Consider the following 19517-nt stretch of genomic DNA (forward strand, 5'->3'; position numbering starts at 1 on the left):
CAATGTTGGATTGCTTCACTCGTCCAGTGACAGGCGATGAACTGCTGCTATAAGAGGCGCAAGCTCTTTCCTAATCTATATTTAGAGATTTGCCAGTTTGGCGTTCATATAATGACTGGAAAGAAAAAAAAAACACAGTAGATTTCCTATAGTGGAAAAACTTTTTTTTAAAAAAAGGAGTTATATAGTATTTTATTAAAATTAAAAAAAACTTTTATACAAGAAACTTTTACTGCCTAGACCGGCTTATATTAAAAAATTAGAACATGATTACCATCTTCGATTGCGTATAACAACCATATTTAGAGTGCTGAAACCGTAAATGCAGAAGAATATGCATTTTACAGTGTCAATAGTTAACATACTACAAAAACATGCATTTACATTAAAAAACTATCAGACTAACCCATAATCTTCAGACACGCAAGTAAAAAAAAAAGAGAGTAGGCAGTTTGCAACAATATTTAGAAATTGTTCCACACTCTGGGGTGACAAACCAGTACTCAGTCGTAAAGTACAAAAGGGCAAGCGTTACATTCTCTGTGCAATTTGGTGACAGAAATTAAATGAAGCCAGTCAAGCCAGCCATTCCAAGATCTTTATTCCTGTCAGCAATCATTAGATATAATACAACGATTGCTATTTTAGAAGTTACGACAAGTTTCCGTTCCATGAAGTTTTCTCACTGTTACTAACAGATCTGGAAATGCAAATGATGGATAACTGATGCAATATTACTTACGCAACTACCGGCCCTCTTTTTTCACCTGTGACTCGTGAGATTGCGGGCTACAACTTTCCTCGTCTTGACGATACTTTTAACATCAGTGTCATTTTACATTGGTTGTTTTAAAATTCAAACGCATAGTTTGCATGACGTTCACTATTGTTACTGTTCAGGGCATATTCTACTGCATTTACGATTTCAACGCTCTAAATAGGATGTTCTACACAACGGACAACGGTCATCATGTTTTACGTGGTTTACGTAAATTCTGATCTAAGCAATGAAAGTTTTTGTATAAAATGTATCTACAATTTCAACAAATTAAAACACATGTCTCCTACCAGGAAATGTCAGGCTACACAGGTCATTTAATATTGTCTCTGTCATCCTTCGTTTCGGTGGCATTTTGTTGTACTGTACTAATAATGTTCAACAGACCAATGAAACACTGGCTGCTAATGTTCTTAATATACATAAACGACTTTTCGGACAGGGGCTGCAGACAATTAGTTTCCTCAAATAACTTACGGGTTTGCTACCGGGTGACGTCGCCGAACACCGCCCATATTTCGATAGGACCACACCCTGCCATTCTCAAGGCACAAATGCAAGGAAGAAAAAGAAAATGTGCAAGCAAATTTAATACCTCGGTTCACAGAGGACAAACAAGGAAGACACCACACACAGAACAAGTGTCAACACAACCAAAGATAACCAACATCTGAAATATCGATAATTACTATTAATCAACAGGTGAGGTAGCACTAATTCTGTCCCTCTGTTTTTGATGAGAGACAGAGCCGGATTCCAAGCACCATTTAAACAAAATCCACAATCTCTATTAATAAGGTTGCTTGATAGTGTGATTTCAACAGTTTCCTTAATAGTGTCGAACTGTTGTTGTCTTGCAAACGTCTCCATCTGTTGACTCAAGGATCCAGACGTGGCTGCACGATCTGTTACAACCATGCCGATAAGATGCCTGGCGTTTCCACTGATAGTGATACGAGGCCGTTGGGATGCATTACGGCTTCCGTATTACCCTCCTGAACCCACTGATTCCATATTCTGCTAACACTCATTGGATCTCGACCAACGCCAGCAGCAATGTCGCGATACGATAAACCGCAATCGCGACAGGCTACAATCCGACCTTTATCAAAGTCGGAAACCTGACGGTTCGCATTTCTCCTTACACGAGGCATCACAACAACGTTTCACCAGGCAACGTCGGTCACCTGCTGATTGCGTATGAGAAATCGGTTGGAAACTTTCCTCATGTCAGCACGTCGTAGGTGTCGCCACCGGCGCCAACCTTGTGTGAATGCTGTGAAAATCTAATCATATGCATATCACAGCATCTTCTTCCTGTCTATTAAATTTCGCGTCTGTAGCACGTCATCTTCGTGGTGTAGCAATTTTAATGTCCAGTAGTGTACCTTCTTTGTACCTATGAGTTTCCTTTTCAAATCCTGTCGTTGTATTTTTTTGAGATGTCCATTCCTCTGCACCTGATCTATGTTCTTAGCTATTCCTTATCTCAGTATCTTTAGCCTTAGAGAACTTAAAAGGTATCTCTTCGTTCCTTAGTACCTCGGTATCCCACTTTCTTGCGCACTGAGTTTTGAAACATCAAACTACTCTTTATCATTACTTAATTGTAATCAGAGTCTGTATCTGCTTCAGAGTACGTCTTACAATCCAATATATGATTCTGAAATCTCTGTCGGACTGTGCTGTAATCTAACTAAAATATTCAAGTATCTCTAGCCATTTTCCAAGTGTTTTTCCCCTCTCTTGTGATTTTGAAATATAGTATTCGCAACTACTACGTGAAATTTATTGGAGAAATATAGCCTTTATTCTCCAGTAACTCTGTCTTATACTCCTTTCCCTACAACAGCATTCCAGTCCCCCATGACTAATAAATTCTCATCTCCCTTTATTTACTGAATTCGCCGTTAAACAACCTCACATGCTTGCTGCATCTCTTCATCTTCAGCTTGTGACATCGGCGCTGTCGTTGGTGTCAGTTTGCTGTCGATTGTGCTGCTCGGCTTTTCCAAGCGACCGGTTGGTCACCGTCACTCTAGAGGTTGTGGAGTCGGCCTCAGAGCTCACTTAACAATGTGCCCACTACTTCCTCGGCGAACTGGTTGCATGCTGTTCAACAGAGTAACTCGGGTATCTCACTGAGGATAGAAGTCCGATTCGTCGTGCTATCGATGGCTGTGTGTAAAAGACAGTTGAAGAATTAGTGCTTACCCCGACTTATATGGTCACGAGACTCCGTGTTCGGAGTCGACACATTTCAACTTTTGGCGTATTGGGTTGTGTATGCCGTGTTGCCAGTATTTACTTTCGACCAAGGATGGGCACACAAAGGAAATGATGTGCATACGACATTTCAAGAACCATTGCTTGCCTCTGTCTATATGGTAGTGTATTGTTTCATTGAAGACTGGACATTTTTGCCTTGGTTGTGAATGATGTGCTATCGGGATTAACTTACAGCCAGACACAAGCGTACCAAGAAAACGGTGTGCACCTCTGTTACTTAAAACGAAAGGGCCAGAAAAGTTCATTTGGCGTCCGTGAAATTCCTTATTTGTTCAGCTACATTCAGTATGGGATCTCTTATATAATACTTCTTGGCTTTGGGCAGTCACAAATATAATTGTCCTAGACTTCTAACTGGATCGGCATTCTGTGTTAATAAAAAAAAAGGCTCTGAACACTATGGGACTGAACATCTGAGGTCATCAGTCACCTAGAACTTAGAACTACTTAAACCTAACTACCCTAAGAATATCACACACATCCATGCCCGAGGCAGGATTCGAACATGCGACTGTAGTGGCCGCGCTGTTCCAGACTGTAGTGCCTAGAACCGCTCGGCCATCCTCTGTGTTAATAGCAAAGCCTCAGTTATTTTAGTGTTACTGGAAACAGTCAAAGAGAAATTATATTTTGATATTGATTGTTTTGATGGACTTATATGTCTGCATTTATTAATTTATAGGAAATTATTTTTTTTAAAATTATGTGCAGAAATCGACTATAGTTTTGTATTGTTGTTACTTTGAAATTACTACAGTGATCTTGTAAATGGACTACTGTGCCGAAGTATGTAAACTTGTATCTTTCAGTTAAAATTATAAGTGTCTTTCAAGATCTTTTGGCGTGCGAGTTTTTGTTATGCCATTTTAATGTTTACGCTGTACGTGTGTTTTACGTTTCAAGTGATTGAACGGTGTCTGAGCTAGCTCAGGCTAATAATTTGATGTCAATTGACCATTTGTTTTCTGATCTTTTGTAATTTACTGTTTTTTTTTTAAACTTGTAACGGTTTGTATAACTGGAAGTTATTTGAAGGAGCATTAAACTATTTCGTTAATGCTGTCATTTTCATGGAAGTATGAACGATTTCTTAGTGCCTGTTATTATACCCCTTGTTAAACGGTTTTGTCACTGTTAAACAGGTGTTCAGGTAAATAAACATAATTGAAAGTTTTCTTTTCGGATTTGGCTTAGAAGTTTTCCACTTACCCTCAACACCGTTTCACAAGGCATACTGTTGATCTTGAGAGAGTGTATGTTTTGGATTACATATCACTTTCTTCCATATATAATATGTGATCAAAAGTATCCTGACACCCGCAAAACATATGTTTTTCATATTAGGTGCATTGTGCATTGTGCTACCATATCAACGATCTCAGAAATCATTAGACATCTTGAGAGAGCAGAACGGGGCGCTCCGACAACTCACGGGTTTCGAACGTGGTCAGGTGATTTTGTGTCACTTGTGTCATACGTCTGTACGCAAGATTTCCATAGTCCTGAACATCCCTAGATCCACTGTTTTCAAAGTGATAGTGCAGTGGAAACGTGAAGGACACGTACAGACCAAAAGCCTACAGGCCGATCTTGTCTGTTGACTGACAGAGACCGCCGACAGTTGAAGAGGCTCGTAATGTGTAATAGATATGTACCAGACCATCACACAGGAATTCCAAACTACATCGGGATCCACTGCAAGAACTATGACAGTTAGGCGGGAGTTGAGAAAACTTGGATTTCATAGTCGAGCAGCTGCTGATAAGCCACACATAATGCCGGTAAATGGAAAACGGCGCCTCCCTTAGTGTAAGGAGCGTAAAAATTGGACGATTGAACACTGTAAAAACGTTGTGTGGAGTGACGAATCACGGTACACAATGTGGCGATCCGATGGCAGGCTGTGGGTATGGTGATTGCCCGGTGAACGTCACCTGCCTGCGTGTGTAGTGCCAACAGTAAGATTCGGAGGCCGTGGTGTTATGGTGTGGCCGTATTTGTCATGGAGGGGGCTTTCACCTCTTGTTGTCTTGCGTAGCACAATCACAGCACAGGCTTACATTGATGTTTTAAGCACTTTCTTGCTTCCCACTGTTGAAGAGCAATTCAGGGATGGTGACTGCATCTTTCGACACTATTGAGCACCTGTTAATAATGTATGGTGTGTGGCGGATTGGTTACACGACAATAACATCCCAGTATTGGACAGGCCTGCACAGAGTCCTGACCTGAATCCTACAGAACACCTTTGGGATGTTTTCGAAAGCCGATTTCGTGCCAGGCCTCACCGACCGATATCGGTACTTCTTTTCAGTGCAGCACTCGGTGAAGAATGGGCTTCCATTCCCCAAGATTCTTTCCAGCACCTGATTGAACGTTTGCCTGCCAAAGTGGAAGCTGTCACCAAGGCTAAGAGTGGGCCAATACCAAATTTAATTGCAGCATTGCCGATGGAGGGCAACACGAACTTGTAAGTCATTTTCAGCCAGGTGTCCACACACTTTTGATCACGTACTATGTATTTCACAATATGACCGCAGCGAGAAATTAGACTTAATACGGAGGTTTATCGTCAATGTTGGTGGAAATAAATGCCGAATTTGTCGTGGGAGATCTTGGAATATTCCCGCTTCATCCTTTATAGTTTCATGAAGTTCCTATAGATGGGGTTGCTAAACGTAACCTCCAAAGTGGCGTCTGTACGGAGGTGCGTTGCAAGCGGAGAACTGTCATTGAGATACTTTTGGCGAAAAACCAGAAGATGGCTGATATTCATAGGCGTTCGCAGAATTTCAATGGGGACCTGGCAGTGAACAAAACCAAGGGCGTCTTTGGGCGACTCATCATTCGTCATCGCGACAAATTCGCGCAAATCATTCCGATTTCCTCCTTGCCATCCGCCTGCCACATGCAGTTGTGACTACTGCAATGTTGCTCAGACATCTCGCTGCTGAACTGGACGTCTCTTTTGGTAATGCTGTAAGACTTGACTACCATTTGGGACACTCAAAGGTGTGTTCTTGCTGAGTTCCACACCGTCTAAAAGAAGACTATAAAGGCAATCTTCCGATCTCCATCTGTTTGACCCAATCAATCGATGCACTTCGCAGGAAGCTCTACATGGATGATGGGGAGGTTATTGGTGCCACAAGAAGTTGGCTCCAACATCAACCAGTTGAGCGGTACCATGTGGGCATACAGGTCAACATCATAAACATGTAAGGCCATCGCTGTGAACGGAGATCACGTTAGAAAACATGGTTTTGTAGCCAGACGTGCGGTGAATAAAATGGTTTGGGAACGCAGGACAGTGTAGGTTTTGTTCAATCAGAAGGATTCCCAACAATTAGTAGTAAAATGATATTTGTTAACTATGAAGAAATACTCAACAGCTTCTTCTTCGACATGTGAAATTGTTAAAAGTCATCTAGAATATTAAAGGCTTGTCACATGCCTTGAGTGATACCTATATAGAGTTCACAGTTGGGTTATGATGCCTACGGAGCCTAAGTCTCGGAGACGGCAGACGAACACTGCAGCTCGTAGACGCTACAGTAAAGAGAGACTGCATATGACTCGGTGCACTGAACATAACTGTGCACCGTATCTCAGTGCTGCGGTATTTAACGAGGCATCGGCGTATCACTATCAACGCACGTGATGTCCTAGGGCTGGCAGCTGTGGCCCCTGGTGGACCTCAGTGTAGTTTGCAATGCCAACGCATACAGTTACTGCGCTATGAGTGTCTTGAGCGCGGCGTATCGACTGTGCTCTGGTACTCCCTGGTGCTGTGAGTACCAACACCACATATGTAATCGAATCCTGAGCGAAAACTACATGCAGGAGAAGGTCTGCGTTTTGACCAGTAAAAACACTCAGTGTTGATGTCTGCTGTTAGTTACCCATGTACATTTCATCACATAGTGAAAGTAGAATGTCGATCACATAGCACAGCACACAACAAGCTGCTAAGAGCTTAACGAGTTGACACATACGCAATGGAAGAAAGGGCGAAATAAAGTGCCACATTATAATAATGTAAACTGCCAGTGGAAAAAGACTGTGACATTTCAGATGAGCGAGCTATGTTTACAAATTGCCTTTCAAGCGAATGGAACAGTAACAGAGGTTAAGTGATTGTAGGTTTCCACATTACACTTTGTAAAGTGGAATTTTGGGGTATCCATCTAATTTTTGCTGTATAGTTATTACAAAGTTCATACTTTATTGTGTCATCTGTTGTAAACGGGAAGAGCAGGTGTGGATTAGCTAGGTATATCCGTCATGACCTGTCCTAAGGAATCAATGTTATTCTTAACGGTTTATTTTTCTCATTGTGATATCAAGCTGGTGGACGGGACAGCTTTCTGTATAATGGAATGATGGTGTTGCCCCCAGGAGACTCACATTCTTATGTAGAAAGGTGATATGAATCGTGGAACAGAATCCTATCTGATACGGATTACATACAATGCTATAGAAGAGGACTGACAGTTGTAATGTAGGCCATCCGTCTTTAGTAGATTTTTGCATTTGTGTAGGGGCATTTGTCACTCACAGTGCCTAGTGGAGCCTCATACTGCAAATATGTGATAGAAGCCAGCAGTGATTGCTGTGGCCACACTGCACCTGTAAAGTGGGGTGGCCTGGCACAGAACGGCACAGAGGCACTGGTGTGGTATTCTGTACAAGTCTGATGGGGTGGCAGACAAGTCAGGTTTTGTTCGATGACCCTTTGACTTCAGAGGAGGGACAGAAAGCTAGGTTGGTAATGCACGTAGTGAACCTCTTGGAAAATCAATAAAGTTGAAAATTACGGAACCCTTAATAAATTATATTGTATACTAAGTCAGAGCTCGGTCTATGATCTTAGAGGAGGGGCAACAAATTATGTTACATAGCAAATTTCTTGGATAATTATTACAGTCAAAACGACTGAACAGTTCTAGTGGTGTGGCACACTGTCGAATCTCTGTAAATTCTGCTGTCGGTATGACATTCCCACGATATATATTTACCTCAGTGGAACGTCTTCTGTTACATGGGGGCTAGGGCAGGTGGAAGGGGTGGAGGGGGAGGGGGGCACGGCAGCCATCGCAGGCTTGTGTTTGTGGGCGGCGGCGGCGGCTGTGGCGCTGCACTGTGTGGCGTGAGGTTGGTCGTTACGGATGGATGTAGCAGTGTGCCATGTTTTCTGTCAATGACAATGGTTTTAAACAAATAAAAAGCAAGTGCACACATCTTTCATTTCTATGTCTTCCTTCCTACTTCAGTGTGAAAATGAATCATTCTTGACGCCAGAATTTAAGCGCTGTCGCTGTCAAGAGGCACTCTCAAAGTGACGGTCGGTTGAGCAGTGTGCGTGATAGAGCCTGGAGTTAACGCTATGAGGTCGTGGTTGACAGTATTCTTGCTCTGCTTCTAAAAGTTGAGCTTTTGGTCTCTGCGAGTTCGGTACGATCGAGTGTCGGCTGGGACTGTGAAGGTTGCCCATTTAAAAAAAATGTCTCTTTACAATGAACAGAACTCTACCTGTTCTCAGCATTTGAATTTGCAAGCGGCCTATGCCCACTCTGATGCCAAGTTGGGTTGCTGTCTGCCAGCTTCAAGAAGTGGGTGCAGGGGCATCTGGTGAATAGATCGGTTGGTTTCTGATTCTTAGCAAACTCATCATAATACCTAATTGATGGGAGCCGATGCTTCGATTCGTAATAAATTACGGTGAGCGATCTATTATTCGATTACCACATGCATGTCCATTTTGTTGGTGTAGCTAAAGAGGCCTTCATTGAGTGTGTCTGCCAGCCTAGTAGCTATCCCCATCCACACTTAACTGAAGAAATAGATATTTCTTGGCTCTACAACTACAAATTGTATCACATTTTGAATTTAATGTTGTCTCTTTATTGTGCTTGATTGGAACCAGTGTTCTTCCCTCCACTTATTTTCAAACAGATGTGTGACAGTGGATGACTGATGGTAATGTTAGGGATTTTCGAAATGATATAGAAACTTTTAATTTTGGGCACGCAGGTTGATTTTATAGGCTCTGTTCTTAACATCTGTAATTTTTGACTTAATATTGTTCTCAAGAAGTATTTTTTTCAATTTCATTGTCATTTCTGAAAGTTGCTTAATATCTATTAACGTTTGTGTTGTTGTCAACTAATTTAATGAATTCTGGGTTTAGCTGCTCACAGTCTTACATCATTTTCTGTATTTTAATAAAGAGGTTCATGTTTTTAATAAATATGTTAATAAACTTGTGGTCTAGAATCCACCACTCAACACCAGCAATGTATTTGGTAGGTCAATTGAACTAGGTTCAGTTAAATTTGGCAACCATGCAGGCTGAGCCAGCTTTCATGATCAAAAAGATAATGCTCAATATCATTTTCTCCGCCATATTTAACTCACCAAATTTGTCTAGGAAAGGAGGAAATGGAGAGCGACGGTTAGGGAAATGGGAAGGTGTCACCTTGGTGGAAAGAGGAAAGGAAGGTTGTGAACAGGAAATTAGGTATGGAAGACAAGATCAGATGATGTCAAGGATGGGGAATGAAATCGGCCATGCCTTTACAATGGAACCATCCTGGCATTTGTCTGAGTAGTTAAGGGAAATAACAAAAAATCTACATTTGTATGGCCAAATGCAGGTTTGAACCATTGTCCTCCCAAATGCGACTCCAGTCTGCTAACCACTGTCCCACCTCGCTCCACTCCATTGTGGAGATCTGGCAACAATGCAGAATAAGATAGAACTCTCATTGTTCCATTACTCATATCCTTTGACCGTTATTGGTTTATAATCAATCTGTGGCTCTCCTGCTGTAGGTTGTTGGCGACATATAGTTTACAACCTAAATTACAATCTACACCTTGATAATAGTCAAATTTATTTTCCCTTGTTTGCAATAAACAGTGAATATACTTCGTATTTTAGATGCACAATTAACTTTTATATTTCATAGACACAAAAACATCGAAAGGAAGCATCATTAACGAATAAATGAATATAAGTTGTAACGACTAACGCTAGTTATGTGTTGAATACATTTCGAGCAAATACCCTGGGTACTTGCAAAGGCTTTGTTTTTCAAGATTTTGTTTTATTACGCTTATGTATGTGGGGGCGCTAGTGATTGTTGCCTGGTGATCGTCTAATCATTTGAAAGCCTGCTTGTAATACGTAAATCTTAATGAAATAGTACAAAGTACATATGATTTCGCCCTTAAACATTATACAGTAGTATAGTTAAGGTTATTCTTGCAGGTTTGTCTTGCTTGTTTAGAGTCACAAATTTGTAGATAGAGACTTAAATAATGATGCAAACTGAAGTGTAAGAAGCAGGGGTATTCGTGTAAGACCTACCCTTACAGAGGACAGATTTACAGAAACATCGTAAATTGTGAAACAAGATCGCTGGACAGGATATTGAATCCTTATTCCACTGAGTACGTGTCAAGTTCCCCAAACACTCTTACGTGACTCTAGCGTTAATTCGAAAGGAAATCCAAATCTCAGGGGCATAGTTGAAAACTACAAAGAAACCTGCCACCCACTGAAGGATATACACCGTTGGTCTTAAAATTACAATATGAGGAGGAATTTTGCATGTTGTGGTATGCCATAGAGTAGGGAGAGTTTATTAATAAATTTTTGGGTGTTTTGGGGATACACAACGAGTAGTAATAACGAAGCTTAAATGGTAGATATAGGTTAGTCACTCCATGCTGCTTCGACATTATGCCAGAACTATGAGTCGTTTAGGCTGACTTGTGGAGGCGTGCGAATCTCTCCTCATCCCATAACGAGATGTTACCAATGTTGTGAGGTCCACATAACACTCCGGCCAGGGCAGCAGTCGTTACCCTTTGCATCTAGGAGTATTAACATGCAGTCTTGCGTTATCTTGTTGAAAGATGTCACTGGTACTTCGAAGATGGTGTACAGCCACCGACCTTACCATATCAGAAATTGCACGGCTATTGTCCAAATTAGTAGCTATGTGAACCTGAGATGGTTGTGTTCTGTACATTATGGCACCCAATTCCGTCACATCTTGTACTGGATCCAGGTAACACAGAAAAATGCACCCTGATAACGTTCGTCCTCCTAGAACTTCTAATTGAGGAAACGCCTATCATGATTACATCAACACAAAAGGGACTTGGCAGAATGGACACGAAGGTGCCACGTATAGTTTCAATAACACTGCAAGCACGCGTCTCTCTGCCACCAAGTCAAGGGAAGCTGTAATAATCGTGTTGTAGACGTCACAGCACTGTCCACATGGATAACTGTCTAAATGCAAAGAAATGTTGTCCTCTTCGATCTATCGATTTCACAATAGCATACTAATCGAGCGATCACGACGAATGCGAGCAGCAATATCCCTGAATGATAAACTATAGGTCACTGCCCTGCCTCTATGGAACATCTATGTGAGCTTACAGTTTTTGTTTGTTAAGCGATGCGTAACACAATCCTCTCACGAACATTTAACACTAAAACATGATACCTGAATGAGAAATGGCTGCATAATATTTGTTTACTAGCTGACAAACACAGCATTACCCAGCAGTTCATTTTGTCAGTTTTCTATTAGGAATGAAAACAAAAAATTAACTGTCTCTGCAGTGAAGTACGGAAAAATTTAATTTCCATGTTTTCGTGAAAACACCTTCATCAGTCGTACAAATAAATATGCATAATGTACAAATCGACAAGTACAGTATACAAATTAAAAACTATGGTCCAGGACGGTTTCTGTACGCTAGGCGCAGCTGCTTCATGTGTCTACGACGCGATTTTTAAACGTCTATGCGACAACGCCTCTTCATAGCTCTAAAAACGGTTATTGTTTTTGCCTACAACCTTCTTCATTTCGCCATTGAAGGCTGTCAGAAGCGGTACCAGATATCAGGAATCCCCACAAGGAGACTCGACTGTAGGAGAATCTTAGTTGTAAAAGTATTAAAATTAAGTGTATTAGAACTTCTTGCACGACGCGACATTTTTCGCGAATCGAAGTATTTATAACGTCATATCTCTTGAACTATGTGTCCTACAATGGTATATTTACGTCGATAGATTCAACGACATGGATGGATACTGTATGCAAAATGCGTTGCCAATAGCGTTAGTAACAAAGAAGTAACACATTAAAACGTCATGCTTGATGTGGTTGTTTTTCAGCATCTCAGTCTTTATGACATCATATCTGTGGATCTATGTGTCATACAACCATATAATATTGTAGGTACATTCAGAGGCATCTGTGAAAACTGTCTGCAAAAAATATTAGCAATAGACGTACTAAGAAAGAAGTAAGAAATTTAAACGCCTCGCACAATGGGGCTGCTTTTCACCCATCTCAGTGTATATGACATCATCTCTCCTGAACTGTGTGTAGTACCTTGACTTAATTTTTGTAACTGCATTTAGAGGCACATGTGGATACCACTTGCGAAATTTATTGCGAATACAGGTAGCAGCACAGATGTAACGCATTTAAGGGGCGTAGGACGTCAAGCTGGCCGACTTGGAGCAGGAGAGGCACCACAGGACATTTTATTTTCTACTGTCTATACGTTTACAAATAAATTCATAAAACGTTAACAACATGACCAGGAAGGATTCAGGATCATACTCATAGCAGTGGAAGCTCAAAAACGTAAAAAACATTTTTTTACACGTGAAATTTCATCATTTTTTCACTTACTACTGTCTGCATTTGTTGCTATAGGTGCACTTTCTTCCTAAGTAAGAGAGATTCTTTGATGACTTTTGCACAGCACACAAACCGTAGTTACAGGTGTATGAAACTCTAGAAGTTATTTAATTTATGAAAAAGAGAATAAAATGTTACATTTTAAACTTCATGTTTAGAAAAAACTCAAGTTTTATAGGTAATTTCTCAATTTTTCGAGAGTTTTTTAATAAATTTTGAAAATTCTAGAGTCTCCTACACCTGTACCTACTGTTTGTATGCTATGAAAAATTCATCGAAGAATCTATCTTACGTAGGAAGAAAGTGTACCTATAACAACAACAGCAGCCAGTAATAAGTAAAAAAAGTGATGAAATTTCACATGTCAGAAAAAGGTATTATGCTACGTTTTTGAACTTCCACTGCGATGGGTGTGATTCCTCAATCATTCCTGGTCATGGTGACAAAGTTTTATGATTTTATTTGTAAAAGTATAGACAGTAGAAATTAAAATGTCCTGTGGTGACTCTCCTGCTCCAAGTCGGCCCTTTGACGTCCTATCACCCTTAAGCGTCATGCATGATGAAGCAGTTTTTCACGCATTTCATTGTTTATGACATTTCCTGAACTGAGGAAGGTGGTTCTTAATCTTACAGCGTTTGTTGCCTGACAGTGAAGAATATGTGTATCAAGTTTGGTAGAAATCGGTCACTGGTTTTGGCGGAGATGTGGGACACACCCGCACAAACACACCCACAAAAACACATGCACTCATGCATATACATACATACATACATGTTTGTTATATGTATGGATACAAAAAACGTAGATGTTATTATTTCTACCAACTTTGTTGCTGCACATAAATGTTAATCATCAACTCTTCCAATATTGTAACACTCTGCATGCCAATAAAACCTTAGTTGCTTGCCATCGGTATGGTGGTGTAACTCCAATGGCCAGCAGGTATAAAAGCTGGTATAGAAGGCTCTTTTAGCTATATGATTTCTGAAGAAAGAATTTAGCATAGTTTGTTGCATGTGCCGGCCGCTGTGGCCGAGCGTTTCTATTTGCTTCATTCCGGAACCGCGCTGCTGCTACGGTCGCGGTTCGAATACTGCCTCTGGCATGGATATGTGTGATGTCCTCAGGTTAGTTAGGTTTAAGTAGTTCTAAGTGTAGGGGACTTATGACCTTAGATGTTAAGTCCCATAGTGTTCAGAGCCATTTGTACCATTTTGAACGTTCCGTGTAATGAAGATTAAATACCTAACTGCTGGAGGGTACAACATCTAGTCCACACAGGCTTATATTCTGTCATTGCTTCTGGCTCCAGGCCGGTTCAGTTGCTAAGTGGTCAGTGCTGTTGACTGCCACATGTAGGAGGTGGATTCGAATCCCGGTACCGCCAGGATTTTTCTTTGGTAGGAAAAATGGAACGGGTTGCACTCAGCCTCGTGACGACAACTGACAACCTACTAGATTGCGCAGCAGCTGCACGTCAATAAAACTGACAGTAACTGGGAGACCGTTTTGCTGACCCCACACCCTTCCATCGCCTCCATACCGAGTTCAGCGACACCAATGGTACAAGATGACACGGCGGTCGTTCGGTACCAATGAGCTCTTTAGGGCCTGTGGACTTACTTCACGTTTCTACTTCCATTTAAGAGTAGTCCTACGAAAATTATAGGAACTATGAGATATACCTCTAATATATACAAGAATGAAAAGTGAAAAAAATAAGAAAGAACAAGGTGTGCTTGGATTTAAAAAAATTGTAAAATAGGGATGTTGTCTTTCGCTCCTACTGTTCAATCTATACATCGAAGATGCAATGACGGAAATAAAAGAAAGATTCAGGAATGCAATTAAACTTTATTGCGAAAGGATATGAATGATAAGATTAGCTATTATATAGCTATTGTGAGTGATAGTGACGAAGAACTGTAGTACCAGCTGAATGCGCACAAGCTGTGGATGGAGAGTAAACCAAAATAAGGTTAAACTAACGAGGAGTAGCAGGCATGAGATTGTCGATAAACAAAACATGAAAACTGGGGGTCCCAAAGTTATGGGAGAAGTGAGACAATTATGCTACTCCAGAAGTAAAATAAAACGTGACTCACGATGCAAGGAGGACATAAAAGGCAGTCTAGATAAGAAATGCCATTTCTGGCTAAAATAAGTGTACTTGTATCACATATCGACCTTCATTTCAGGAAGAAGTTCCTGAGAAGCACAGCATTGAATGGTAGCGAATCATGGGATATGGGAAAATCGGAAAAGAAGACACTGAAAGCGTTCTCCACAGAACCGGCGAGGAGAGGAACATGTGAGAAAATGGACCAGAAGAAGGGACAGAATGACAGGACAAGTATTCAGACACCATGATAGTAGAAGGAGCTGTTAATTGTAGAAACTGTAGCGGAAGACAGAGAATGGAATGTACGAAACAAATAACTGAGAAAGTTGGGTACAACTGTTACTCTGTTGTGAATAGGTTGTCACAAGAGAACAATTCGTGGTGGGCTACATCAAATTACTCAGAGGACTGATAAAAAAAGAGAGAAAGCGGTTATGATATCCACCACAGCCATTCCTTCACTACAACGCGTCATAATCACGAAATATCTCATTGTGTCAACGATTTAATATAGGAAAGTCTTGTAGACCGTTTCTGAGTTTTCTGCGCCAGCCTGCAGTCCTTAACACGTCTTATGAACGTTAGAGGTAGAGAAGACTTACACGATTCGTCGTGGCTTTGATTTTTCACCGCCATGTCTAACAAATATCCAGCTGGCAGTGTCACACATTGAGCCATGTTCCTTTTTAAAATTCGAATGTTCAGTTAATTTTCCCAGCGAACGCACGAAGAGTTTATCTGGATAGTGCACGACAGTCTTCGAACTGAAGCTCATTCTTTTACATGAATTATATTTCTCCATTTTCTTTCAAGCGCTGTTCCAGCAACTGGACTGGATTCCATGCGAAGCAGAACTGCAAAATATTTATCATCACAATCATCTGAGATGAAGATCAAGAGGTAAGTAAGAAGAAATAAACGAACTGTCAATTTTATATTCGAAATCGGTTGTTGTTCCGCTGAAGAACATTTTTCCCGGTCGTGTGTGTTTCCCATGCGCCAATAACTACTTCGCAATTAAGTAAGAGCGGTTTGTTGTATGCCGGTAAGCATTTACTGGTACCGATGTGTGTCTAGGAGTTCGTAGTCTTCTGTTTAATACTGTAGTTACCACGTCGGACCATAAACAAAGAACTTGAATATTCATTAACAGCACTAAATCGCTACTACGAAAACGGCTTCAGCACAAAACGACCTTCAATAATCGTACATCAATACGAAATAAATATTTTAGATCCTAATACAGCTTTCGAGGAAACTGGAGTGTTAATTACAGTCAGATTTGCTCTAAGCCGCTTATCTCTTCCTAGTGCATCGATAGTACCGAGTATGTCTAGACGAACATTAAATGACAAATGATTTTTTTCAAGTATCTCAAAGCCAAGAAGTCAAATATCGAAAACTGAAACATAAACCTTTACAAGGATCAATCAAATTTTCTCATCTCCTGACTATACATCTTTAGTAACCGTACGTAATTTATAGAAGCCCTTATACGAAAATGTTGTTGTGACACATTTCACCATTAATAAAATGAATGGTAGAAAAAGCACAATTGTAAGAATTCTGGGTATTTGTCCTTCGGTTTCATTACTGAATTTCCATATCTGTGATTAATTTGTGCGTATCGTCAGTGTAATTTAGTGTGACTGCCATTTTTCCCAATCACAATCTTCTGGTCCTGTTAGGTGGCACTATGGCACTTTGGTCGTTAACTTAGTCGTGTGAAGAAACTAAATAATGGTAGCTATGGTTCACTTTATCTCACAGGAGACAGCATCGATTTCGAGACACTCCAGAGCTTTAACAAAAAACACTTTTCTTCACAATCTTATTACCATTTGTAATACCGCCCGTTCAAGAGTTTTCATATTTTATGACCAGATTTCATTTTAATGACCGTAGCGTTGTAAGGCACCGTTATCACATCCGAAGGTAGTTCCAAACACGACTGTAATACTTGCATTGATCTTAGCAGACAGCTTATTGTACTACTAGATGGGTTATGAAAAGTTACTTACGGAACAGTATAAAAATTTGATTCTTGTGACATTAAAGAAACCGGTGCAAATTCAAAACTAAAACATTGTAACTTACATGTCGTTCAGCAGGCTGTTATAACAGTATCTTTGATTGACGAAAATATATCCATAAAAGCTAATGTGTCGACAAGGATAATGTATTATTAATGAGCCGAAGTTTAATTTCACATATTTTTATACTACGTAAGAATCGAATATGTCGATATGTTCCAAGGAACTAAAAACTTGTATTACGTGAGTTGTTACAGGCTTTCGTAGGAAGTACTGAAATCTTGAGAAACAAAAAGTGTTTTATTCGACTGGGCAGTAATATTTCTCTATCAGAGTAATTTTTCTTAGCAAGGTCGACTATCTTAATTGTGAAAAAAATGTCTCTGCTTAATTGTTTGAACCGACATGAACATCAGCTTGACTAGAAATTATAGATTTTTATTACATATAGAAATGCTTTTAATTCCTTTATACATTGCGTTCCACAGATCTAGTCACGAATGAGGAGATTCAATCATGTAGAACCAGTTAAAGTGCAAAGTAACGGAAATAGTTATGAACTATTTTATAGCTTATAGTATTCTGTTTCTATATGGAAACGTTGAAAGTGAAGATAATATAATTAGCTGCAAAATAATGCTGTGTAATACTCGATCCTTGCCACTTTGTAGGTCTCATGTTGGCTTTGTATCTCTTTCATGATCTTAGGTTCTTTAGCGTCTGTTAGACTCTCGTAACTGCGTATCAAGAAGGGAATTTAATGATATGGGATTCAATGGGTAGACTTTGTTTTTATTTTCGACGATCTGCTGTTAAAAAAATGAATGAGCTGTGATTCTTTCGTCTCCGCTTGCCAGGTTAGTTTTATGCTTCAGAACCTTTAAGAATGTTTCCGCTCGTAGGAAGCCGTTATCATGCACTAAGGTGTACTGGATTATGGCCTCGGATAATTCAGCACTGGGAACCATAAATTAATTCTGTGAACCAGAAACTTCTCGTCTACGTTGTTTCTATATATCGCGTTCTGAGATAGTAGTATGGTCACATTTTGAGTAAGAATACTGATTTGTACTTCTTAAGGGGGGTAGGACGTCAAACGGTTCGACTTGGACCAGGAGACGCACCACAGTACATTTTAATTTCCACGGTCCATACTTTTACAAATAAATTCATTAAACTTTCTCAGCTTGATAAGGAAGGATTCACGATTTAAACGCATAGCAGTAGAAGTTCTAAAACATAACATAATAATTTTTTTTGCATGTGAAAGTTCATCATTTTTTCACATACTATTGGCTGCATTTGTTGCTATATGTACACTTTTCTTCATAAGTAAGAGAGAATGTTCGATGAATTTTGCACAGCATGCAAATCATACTTACAGGTGAACGAAACTCTAGAATTTTCCAAATCCTATTAAAAACTGTGATAGAAATTGACATAATTAACTATAAAGTTTGAATTTTTGCTAAAAATGAAGTTTAAAATGTATCAGCTCATTCATTTTTTCATAAATTAAGTAAATTCTAGAGTTTCAAACACTTGTAAGTATGATTTGTATGCTGTGCAAAATTCATTGAAGAATCTCTCTTACGTATGAGGAAAAGTGTACCTATAGCAATAAATACAGCCATTAGTAAGTGAAAAAATTATGAAATTTCACATGTAAAATAAATTATTCTGTTGTGTTTTTGAACTTCCACTGCTGTGGGTGTGAATCCTGAATCTTTCCTGGTCATGCTGACAAAGCATTATGAATGTATTGTAACAGTATAGACAGCGGAAATTAAAATCTCCTGCGATGCCTCTCCTGCTCCGAGTCGACAGTTTTGACGTCCTACCCGCCTTACGTTCATACCGTTACTTCGTAATATTTGGGTGGTGACATTGTGGAGAGATACCAGAACCGGCGCGTGAACTTCGTCCCGAAGGAGACATCTTTCACTGTCTTCGGCTATATGGGCCACACCGAGTAATGGCACACAAATTACGATTTTGTTCTAGGTAGAGTCGTGGCACTAGAAACTGGCTAAATACTGCGATAAAGAATCAGGCAGCTGTGCGGCGGACTACCTGCACGACACGTCACAGCAGCAGCGGGTGATAACAGGCGGGCACAGTTCCGGACCGCGAGTGCGCGTGGGCGTCGTGTGGCGTCGGCGCCACGGCGGTCGCGTCCGCGTCGGCTGGCGTGCGGCGTCGCGACGCGCGGCAGACTGGACCGTCGGCGGGCGGCGCGCGGTGCGCGGGCCGCTTCCCACCCTGTGCGCATGCGCGAGGGCGCCCCGCGGCCAGCACGCCGCTGGCGGCCGGAGACGTCCGTGGCTGCCGGCGGCACCTGAAGGGTGTGCGGACACGGAAGGCCCCGTACACCAAAACGCACGATGAACGAGCACTCGGTGCTGCGATACGCCGGCACGCGAATTATATCTCTACTACACACAATGACAATCTCCAGATGTTCTTTTTCCGCTGAAATGAACACAATAGTTGAGGAGGAAATGACAGAGGAAGAGGAGGAGATGGAAAGTGACAGTGGAGAGGAGAAAATGGATGGA

General features: G+C 40.7%; 1 protein-coding gene across 1 annotated transcript in view; it reads right to left on the reverse strand.

Moving 5' to 3' along the window:
• The window catches only part of LOC126278905 (orexin/Hypocretin receptor type 1-like), a 1200512-nt gene extending 1181414 nt beyond the window's left edge, over positions 1-19098 (reverse strand). The window contains exon 1 of the mRNA XM_049979179.1: positions 19033-19098. The gene's annotated coding sequence lies outside the window, so the exon portion shown is untranslated. The remainder of the gene's footprint in view (positions 1-19032) is intronic.
• Between the last annotated feature and the right edge of the window lie 419 nt (positions 19099-19517).

This window comes from Schistocerca gregaria, chromosome 6 (genome assembly GCF_023897955.1).
Source record: "Schistocerca gregaria isolate iqSchGreg1 chromosome 6, iqSchGreg1.2, whole genome shotgun sequence".
Classification (NCBI taxonomy): Eukaryota; Metazoa; Arthropoda; class Insecta; order Orthoptera; family Acrididae; genus Schistocerca; species Schistocerca gregaria.